The following is a 10,170-nucleotide window of genomic DNA, read 5'->3' as shown; positions in this document are numbered from 1 at the left end:
TTCAATGGAAGCTCTATGGTCTCTAGATGAGCCTCAGAGTCCCTTGGTTCCCCAGAGGGAAGCTCCTTATCGATCACTGGACGTCCCAGGAGGTCTTCCTCCTTGGGATTCACGTCCTCTCCTCCCCTCATAGGTTCGGCCATGGCGCTTATGTCAATGGCCTTGCACTCTCCTTTTGGATTCTCTTCTGTATTGCTTGGGAGAGTACTAGGAGGGATTTCAGTGATCCTTTTACTCAGCTGGCCCACTTGTGCTTCCAGATTTCTAATGGAAGACCTTGTTTCATTCATGAAACTTACAGTGGCCTTAGATAGATCAGAGACTAGATTTGCTAAATTAGAAGCATTTTGTTCAGAGTTCTCTGTCTGTTGCTGAGTTGATGATGGAAAAGGTTTGCTATTGCTAAACCTGTTTCTTCCACCATTATTAAAGCCTTGTTGAGGCTTTTGATCCTTCCATGAGAAATTTGGATGATTTCTCCATGTTGAGTTATAGGTGTTTCCATAAGGTTCACCTAAGTAATTTACCTCTGCTATTGCAGGGTTCTCAGGATCATAGGCTTCTTCTTCAGAAGGTGCCTCTTGAGTACTATTGGATGCAGCTTGCATTCCATGCAAACTCTGAGAAATCATATTGACTTGCTGAGTCAATATTTTGTTCTGAGCCAATATGGCATTCAGAGTATCAACCTCAAGAACTCCCTTCTTCATAGGCGTCCCATTACTCACAGGATTCCTTTCAGAAGTGTACATGAACTGGTTATTAGCAACCATGTCAATGAGTTCTTGAGCTTCTGCAGGCGTTTTCTTTAGGTGAATGGATCCACCTACAGAAGTGTCCAGTGACATCTTTGATAGCTCAGACAGACCATCATAGAATATATCCAGGATGGTCCATTTTGAAAGCATGTCAGAAGGATACTTTTTGGTCAACTGTTTGTATCTTTCCCAAGCTTCATAGAGGGATTCACCTTCTTTCTGTCTGAAGGTTTGAACATCAGCTCTAAGCTTGCTCAGCTTTTGAGGAGGAAAGTACTTGGCTAAGAAAGCCGTGACCAGCTTATCCCAAGAGTTCAGGCTGTCTTTAGGTTGAGAATCCAACCATAATCTAGCTCTGTCTCTTACAGCAAAAGGGAAAAGCATGAGCCTGTAGACTTCAGGATCTACTCCATTAGTCTTAACAGTATCACATATCTGCAAGAATTCAGTTAAGAACTGAAAAGGATCTTCAGATGGAAGTCCATGAAACTTGCAGTTCTGCTGCATTAGAGAAACTAATTGAGGTTTAAGCTCAAAGTTGTTTGCTCCAATGGCAGGAATGGAGATGCTTCTTCCATGTAAATTAGAATTAGGTGCAGTAAAGTCACCAAGCATCTTCCTTACATTATTATTATTTTCGGCTGCCATCTCCTCTGCCTGTTCGAAAATTTCTGAAAGGTTATCTCTGGATTGTTGTATTTTAGCTCTCTTAATTTTTTCTTCAGAGTCCTTTCAGGTTCTGGATCTGCTTCCACAAGAATGTTCTTATCCTTGCTCCTGCTCATATGACAAGGAAGAATGGCCAGAAAAATAATGATAATAATAGAGATCCTTTATACCACAGTATAGGGATCCCTGTGTGAGTGGAAGAAGAGGGGGAGACAAAGAATGTAATATAATGGAAGAAACACAACTGTGAGGATGGAAAGAGGTGAAATGAGATGTTAAGATATGAATGAATAAATAGAATGAGATGGGGGAGGGATAATTTTCGAAAATTATTTTGAAAAAGGAGTTAGTGATTTTTGAAAATTGGTTTTTGAAAATTTGTTAGTATTTTTTTCGAAAAATTTTTGAAATCAAAAATAAAAAATAAAAATAATTAGTTAATTAAAAAAGAAATTTTTGAAAAGAGGGGAGATATTTTCGAAAATTAGAGAGAGAGAGAGTTAGTTAGGTAGTTTTGAAAAAGTTAAGAAACAAACAAAAAGTTAGTTAGTTAGTTGAAACAAATTTTTGAAAAGATAAGAATTTAGGAAGTTAGAAAAGATATTTTGAAAAGATATTTTTGAAAAAGATAAGATAAGAAGATATTTTTGAAAAGATATGATAGAAATTAGTTTTTTGAAAAAGATTTGATTTTTAAAATCACAATTAATGACTTGATTCACAAGGAATCACAAGATATGATTGTAGAACTTAAAGTTTGAATTTTTCTTAACAAGCAAGTAACAAACTTCAAATTTTTGAACCAAAACATTAATTGTTTAAGTTATTTTCGAAAATTATGATTTAAAATGAGAAAAAGATTTTTGAAAAATATTTTTGGAATTTTCAAAAATAACTAAGAATTTTGAAAAAGATTTGATTTTTGAAAAAGATTTTGAAAAAGATAAGATTTTCAAATTTGAAAATTTGATTTGACTCATAAGAAACAACTTGATTTTAAAAATTTTTGAAAAAGTCAACTCAATTTTCGAATTTGATGAGAGAAAAAGGGAAAGATATTTTTTTGATTTTGAAATTTTTATGAAAACATGAAAATTATGCAATGCATGAAATTTTTAGATCAAAACAATGAATGCATGCAAGAATGCTATGAATGTCAAGAGGAACACCAAGAACACTATGAAGATCATGATGAACATCAAGAACATATTTTTGAAAAATTTTTAATGCAAAGAAAACATGCAAGACACCAAACTTAGAATTCTTTAATGCTTAGACACTAAGAATTCAAGAATGCATATGATAAACATGAAAAGACACAAAACAAAAAATCATCAAGATCAAACAAGAAGACTTACCAAGAACAACTTGAAGATCATGAAGAACACTATGAATGCATGAAATTTTTGAAAAATGCAAGATGCATATGCAATTGACACCAAACTTATAACATGACTCAAGACTCAAACAAGAAACAGAAAATATTTTTGATTTTTATGATTTTCTAATTTTTTTTTTGGATTTTTATTTATATTTTTCGAAAATTTAAAAGAAAAAATAAGGATTCCAAAATTTTTAATATGAATTCCAGGAATCTTGCCATGTTAGTCTAAAGCTTCAGTCCAGGAATTAGACATGGCTCACTAGCCAGCCAAGCTTTCAAAGAAAGCTCCAGTCCAAAACACTAGACATGGCCAATGGCCAGCCAAGCTGTGATATATGGAATTACATGCATTGAAGTGATTAGTTGAAGCCTCAGTCCAAAAGAATTTAGACATGGCTTTACAGCCAGCCAGGCTTCAACATGCTTCATGAAACACTAGAATTCATTCTTAAAAATTTTGAATAAAATTTTTGAAAACATTTTTATTTTTTATCAAAAACAAAAGAGAAATTTTTGAAAAATATTTTTGAAAAATTTTTGAAAAGAAAACGAAAAGAAAATTACCCAATCTGAGCAACAAGATGAGCCGTCAGTTGTCCAAACTCAAACAATCCCCGGCAACGGTGCCAAAAACTTGGTGCACGAAATTGTGATGTCCAGGCTCGAACAATCCCTGGTAATGGCTCCAAAGCTTGGTGCTTTGATCTTAATTCATAATTGTCACAACTTCGATACAACTAACCAGCAAGTGCACTGGGTCGTCCAAGTAATACCTTACGTGAGTAAGGGTCGAATCCCACGGAGATTGTTGATATGAAGCAAGCTATGGTCATCTTGTAAATCTCAGTCAGGCGGATTTAAACATGATACTTTATTAGATTAAAATAAATAATAAAAGGGATAGAGATACTTATGTAGATTCATTGGCAGGAATTTCAGATAAGCGAATGGAGATGCTTTTCGTTCCTCTGAACCTCTGCTTTCCTGCTATCTTCATCCAATCAGTCTTATTCCTTTCCATGGCTGGCTTTATGTGATACATCACCACTGTCAATGGCTACTTTCGGTCATCTCACGGGAAAATGATCCAATGCCCTGTCACGGCACGGCTAATCGTCTGGAGGCATCACCCTTGTCAATGGCTTCATCTTATCCTCTCAGTGAATAATATGCTCACGCACCCTGTCACGGCACGGCTATTCATCTGTCGGTTCTCGATCATGCCGGAATAGGATTTACTATCCTTTTGCGTCTGTCACTAACGCCCTGCAATCGCGAGTTAGGAGCTCATCACAGTCATTCAATCATTGAATCCTACTTGGAATACCACAGACAAGGTTTAGACCTTCCGGATTCTCTTGAATGCCGCCATCATTCTAGCTTACGCCACGAAGATTCTGGTTAGGAGATCTAAGAGATACTCATTCTAGCTTAATTCATGTAGAACAGAAGTGTTTGTCAGGCACGCGTTCATAAGGGAGAAGGATGATGAGCGCCACACATAATCATCACCTTCATCACGTTCTTGGGTGCGAATGGATATCTTAGAAGAGAAATAAGAATAATTGAATAGAAAACAGTAGTACTTTGCATTAATCTTTGAGGAACAGCAGAGCTCCACACCTTAATCTATGGAGTGTAGAAACTCTACCGTTAAAAATACATAAGTGAAGGTCCAGGCATGGCCGAGATGGCCAGCCCCCTAAAACGTGATCAAAGGATCATAAGGTAATCCAAAGATCCAAAGATGGTCAAAAAGACTAGTAAAAGGTCCTATTTATAATAAACTAGTCACTAGGGTTTACATGAGTAAGCAATTGATGAATAAATCCACTTCCGGGGCCCACTTGGTGTGTGTTTGGGCTGAGCCTAAGTGTTGCACGTGCAGAGGTCATTTGTGGAGTTGAACGCCAGTTTCTGTGCCAGTTTGGGCGTTCAACTCTGGTTTTGGATCCTTTTCTGGCGCTGGACGCCAGATTTGGGCAGAAGGCTGGCGTTGAACGCCAGTTTACGTCGTCAATTCTTGGCCAAAGTATGGACTATTATACATTGCTGGAAAGCCCTGGATGTCTACTTTCCAACGCAATTGGAAGCGCGCCATTTTGAGTTCTGTAGCTCCAGAAAAGCCACTTTGAGTGCAGGGAGGTCAGAATCCAACAGCATCAGCAGTCCTTTTTCAACCTCTGAATCTGATTTTTGCTCAAGTCTCTCAATTTCCGTCAGAAAATACCTGAAATCACAGAAAAACACACAAACTCATAGTAAAGTCCAGAAATGTGAATTTAACATAAAAACTAATGAAAACATCCCTAAAAGTAACTAGATCCTACTAAAAACATACTAAAAACAATGTCAAAAAGCGTATAAATTATCCGCTCATCAGGTGTGTAACCAACTCACATGTGGGTTGGGAACTCGGTTGTCCAAAGAAAACGGATTTAACGTTGTAAGTATAGTCCTAACCCGATGAATTGGCCCCTTGAATCAAATTGAAAATTCACAAGATATGTCACAAGCAAAACCAAATTAAAACTGAGAGTATTAGACTCCCAAGTCGTCTCCCTAGGAGCACTTTAGAACAATGAGTGTGCAATTCCGGTTGTAGTGATCAACGGGTTGTGAATGAAGAAATGAACATATAAAGTAATAAAAGAACATGCAAAATTGTAATGATTGAACTAATTAAGAAATTAAAGAACCGACTATGCAATATAAACAAGTAAAGTATAAAAGAAATCAACATATAAAGGTATAAAAGATTGAAAGCATCAAAAAGAGTCTTAGCTTGGAGTGAGTTAAGGGTCCTTTCCTTGTTGGAACCACAACTATGACAATTATGATGGATTAGTCTCACTTGATCAACCCTCACATTGAAAAGTAAGTTAAATGAGCATAAGTGTCCTTAACCCACAAATCCTAACTTGCTTTCTAATTACTTTTGCAACAAATTAGCGTTAGTGGAAACAAGAACAATTAACAACCCAAGAATTAAAACTAAATGTTGGACATTCTAACTCTAGGAACCCAATTGCTCACTTTACCCAAGCCAAGAACCAAAAAATTTAGCCTAAAACCATGTTTGACATTTTGTCAAACACTTGGTGGGTAAAAAGCTTAAACATGAGGAAAACGAGTAAAGGCTTGAAACTAAAAGTAACAATTGATCTCAATCAACAAGAATAACACAAGAAAGCATGTAACAAGCATCAAACATCAAATTCATCAACAAGAAATTTAAATTGCATGAGAGAAGCAAAATTGAACTATAACTTGAATTAGAAAAAAGAGTAATGACAATGTAACTATAAAGAGTAATAACAAGAGAATACTTACAATGGAAGCTTTCAAAATCCAAGATAAAAAATGGAAATGGCACTTGAATATAAAACCCTAATATAAACCCTAATAGAGAAGATGAAAAACTTAGAGAAAAACTAAACTAAAAACTCCTACCATTACTCCAAAGCTATACTAAATGATATCATGTGTTATGTCTTCATTTCCCCCTCCAATATGAGCTAGAAGACTTCAGAAATGGGCCTCCAAAGCCCCCAAATTGCGAGGCATGTGCCATTTTAATGAAGTCATGTGCGGACACCTGTGCGGACGCACAGGTGCGTGCGTCCGCACACTTCGGCGAAAATCCCGACTTGTGCGTACGCATAGGAAGCTGTGTGCACGCACACTAGGCGATGCTGGGACGGACACGCAACACGCTCTAAGTACTCCACGTGCTTTGCTTGGATGGCTGTGCGTACAAATAGGTAGCTGTGCGCACGCACACATCTCTGAGCTCATATCCTTTAATTTCTCTTGCTTTCTCGACTTTGCATGCTCTTTTTCTATTTTTTCCAATCCATTCCTACCTTATATACCTGAAAGCACTCACCAATAACATCAAGGCATCGAATGGAAGGCAAATAGAATAAAATAGATTCAATTAGGTATAAAAGAGCATATTTTCATGATCAAGCACAAATTGGGAAGAGAGATCAAAAGCATGCTATTCAAGGGAATAAGTGTGAGTTTATATGATGAAAATCCATTGAATTCTAACCAAAAATCACCATCAATTATGGACTCATCAGAGTTCTGATGACTACTCATCGTCAAGTGAGGTGGAAGACTCTAGGGAAGAGCAAGTTGCTCGGCACCTAAAAGCTCTCAGGAAGCTGAATGCCAAACTATTTGGTACAAAGCCTTTGGAGGAAGAACCTCCATTGCTTTCTGATAAACCACTATTTTATGGTTTATATTGTGTTTAATTGTGTGGTTTTATCATGATCCTTACCCACTTATTCATTAATTTAGCATGCATTTATATTTCCTTCCTGAAATTATTACATGATTGAAAACTGCTTCCTAGAGACTTTTAATTATGCATTTTTATTCTCCTTTATTCCATTCGATGCTGTGATCTGTGTGTTAAGCGTTTCAGGCTTTATAGGGCATGAATGAGTTGGAGATTGGAAAGGAAGCTAGCAAAAACGGAAGGAACACAAGAAATTGAGGAGATAACCAGCGAGAAGTGACGCGGCCGCATGGCTCATGTGACCGCGCGAAAGAGGAGAAATCGCAGTGACGCGGCCGCATAGCTCACGCGACCGCGCAGACTGGAAAAGCACGAGCGACGCGGAGGCGTGGACGACGCGAACGCGTGGCAAGGAAAAGCGCGAATGACGCGTCCGCATGGATGACGCGATCGCGTGACATGCGCGATCTGCATAATTTGCATGATTCGCTGGGGGCGATTTTGGACCCTATTTTGACCCAGTTCTCAGCCCAGAACAGCAGACTAGAGACAGAGAACATGCAGAAACCAGATACAATATTCATTCTACACAGTTTTAGTTTTTAGATCTAGTTTTACTCCTCCCCTAGGTTTTTCTCTCTGGACATTCATAGTTCTTAGGATTTAATTTGCGATTGCTCTTTGCATTGGATATTGAGAAGAGTTATTACCTCATCAAGACTTCGTCATTCTAGTTCGTTTTCTTTACTTGGTTTACTCATCCATGTTCTTTGCTTTGTTTAACTTTACCATTGGAATATTTTTAGGATTATTTAATACAAGGATCATTTTTATTTTTAATTGACTATTTTAATTTTTATTTACAATGTATTTCTTTAATTCCTTCTCATATGCTATGAATTTTACCTTTACAATGAGTGAGTAATTCCCTAACTTGATATGGAGTTGATTAAAAGGAACCCTTGAGTTGGAAGATTCAAGAGAAAGATTGTAATTGGGTTATTGTTGGTTTGCTCTCTAGTTCCTGACACCAATCCTCCCTAGAGTGGATTGGGACTTGTGAATAGAACAGTATTCCAACTTGTTTTTACCTTCCCTTACTTAGTAAAGGATAACTAAACGAAATAACTCTCAATTGTCAATTAATCTTAAGAGTGTTCCATCAAGAATAGGGCTACCATGTAATCAACTCCCAGTCAAGGATTTTATTTACATTACTCAATTTCATCAATTTAATTTCCTGTTTACTCAACTCAACCCTTTTCGAAAACATCTGATTAATAAAATAGCACCCTTTCCTGCAACTCGTTGGGAGACGACCTAGGATTCATACTCCCAGTATTTTAAATTTCAATTTTCTGTGACACCTTTCTAAATTGAGCGGTGGATTTCTAGTGAGTTAAGAACTATACTTGCAACGCATATATTCTAATAATTTTTAATTCACCAATTTCTGCCCGCATCACTTTCCAAAGACCTCAATGCTTTGGTTCAACAAGAGCTACCTCAGAAGCTTCCAGACCTTGGACGCCTTCTGATTCCTTGCACCATAGGCATCATGACCTTTGAGAAGGCTCTGTGTGACCTAGGGTCAAGTGTAGTAATGGAGAAGCTGGGAATCCAAGAGGAAACAAGGATTACCTTGCATAAGGACTGGATGATATTCAAGGTTCTTGACCCTCCATTACCCCCTGACAAGGGAGGCACTTGCATAAAGGATTCAGCATCCAAGCCTCCTCCCTTTGATGGAACTAATTCAATACCTCCTAATACCAAACGTACGTTTGATGTTGGATGTACATCGTCCACAAAGGAGGAAGGACCCAAAAGGAAGATACCTAGGGGCTGAAAAAAAAAATATCCCTACTGAGGGCTTTTCACCATGGAAAATGGTGTTCACTTGTCTCATCATGGTATTCACGATGGAAGAGAGAAGTGACAAAAAGGGACACCAGCATATTGCTGAAAGCCCAACCCTGCCTCAGGCAGTGAACAAAATCCTGTCTCTTGAGCGTATTAAGCTATTCCATGAGAGCACAGGAAGGCAACCCCCAGTAAGGAGTGAGGATTTATTCCTCTATGACTATCTTCCTCCTTGAAAGGAGTTGTCCGTCAAGCTAATGACATTAAAGAAGCGCTTGTTGGAAGGCAACCCAACCTTAATTATCTATTTTATTTTGTTTTGTTTTTTTTTTCTTTTAGATTCATGATCATGTGCATCAGTCAAGAGACAGAATTCACAGCAGTGAAAACAGAACACTCCAAGTGGAGTGTTAAAGTTGAACGCCAGCCAGGAAGCCCTGCTGGGCATTCAACTTCCCAAAAGGGGAGCATTGCTGGCGTTGAACGCCAGCCAGGGAGCAGCCCCTGGGTGTTCAAACGCTAATACAAAAGAGTAGGGAATTTGGAATTCCCTAGCCTCTCAGGACCAAGAAGTCCCACAGAAGCTCCACCTACCCCACCTTCTCCTATATTCATATTTGCTCGAGGACAAGCAAAACTCTTAAGTTTGGTGTTATAAAAGCTCTGCTTGGTGACTTCTACCACTCTTAAGTATAGAAGAAGAGGATGGAGCAAACTAGAGAGCATGCACATGAACCTGTGCAGCTGCCTCAACAAAGACAAATGAGTGACATAGAAGAGATCAAGCACTACGTGGGATCCTCAAGGAGGAGCACAGGCCACCATCATCCAGATGGATTCGTTCTCTTTTACTCCTTTCCTATTATTTTTTTGTTTTCTGTTTGTTTATCTATCTGTTCTCTTGTTCTAGTTACATGATTATTTGCATTTGATGTCTTTAAAATTGTAAAATGTTCCATATATCTCTCACATTGCTTAAATAATTTTTTTTAAAAAGAATTGAGAGATGCATGAATTTCAAGTTTAAAATAAGATTAGTTCAATTAGTTTGATATGGTGTCATTTGCTTTTATTTTCTAAATGTATGAAATAAACAGTGCATATTTGAAGTTAAAATTTATGAATGTTGGCTCTTGAAAGAATATGGAAAAAGAAAAAATATTATTGATAATCTGAAAAATTAATAAATTGATTCTTAAAGCAACAAAAAGCAGCAAAAGAAAAAGAAACAGCTTGCGAAAAAA

The 10,170-nt window shown here is 37.5% G+C and overlaps 1 non-coding gene across 1 annotated transcript; it reads left to right on the top strand.

Moving 5' to 3' along the window:
* Positions 1 to 902: 902 nt before the first annotated feature.
* LOC112725464 (small nucleolar RNA R71) lies at positions 903 to 1,010 on the top strand. Its single transcript, XR_003164571.1, has one exon. It is a non-coding gene; the product is annotated as a small nucleolar RNA R71 (small nucleolar RNA).
* Positions 1,011 to 10,170: the final 9,160 nt, after the last annotated feature.

This window comes from Arachis hypogaea, chromosome 11, assembly GCF_003086295.3.
Source record: "Arachis hypogaea cultivar Tifrunner chromosome 11, arahy.Tifrunner.gnm2.J5K5, whole genome shotgun sequence".
In the NCBI taxonomy this organism is placed as follows: Eukaryota; Viridiplantae; Streptophyta; class Magnoliopsida; order Fabales; family Fabaceae; genus Arachis; species Arachis hypogaea.
Note: the sequence above shows the minus strand (reverse complement) of the source record. Positions and strands in the feature narration are given on the sequence as shown.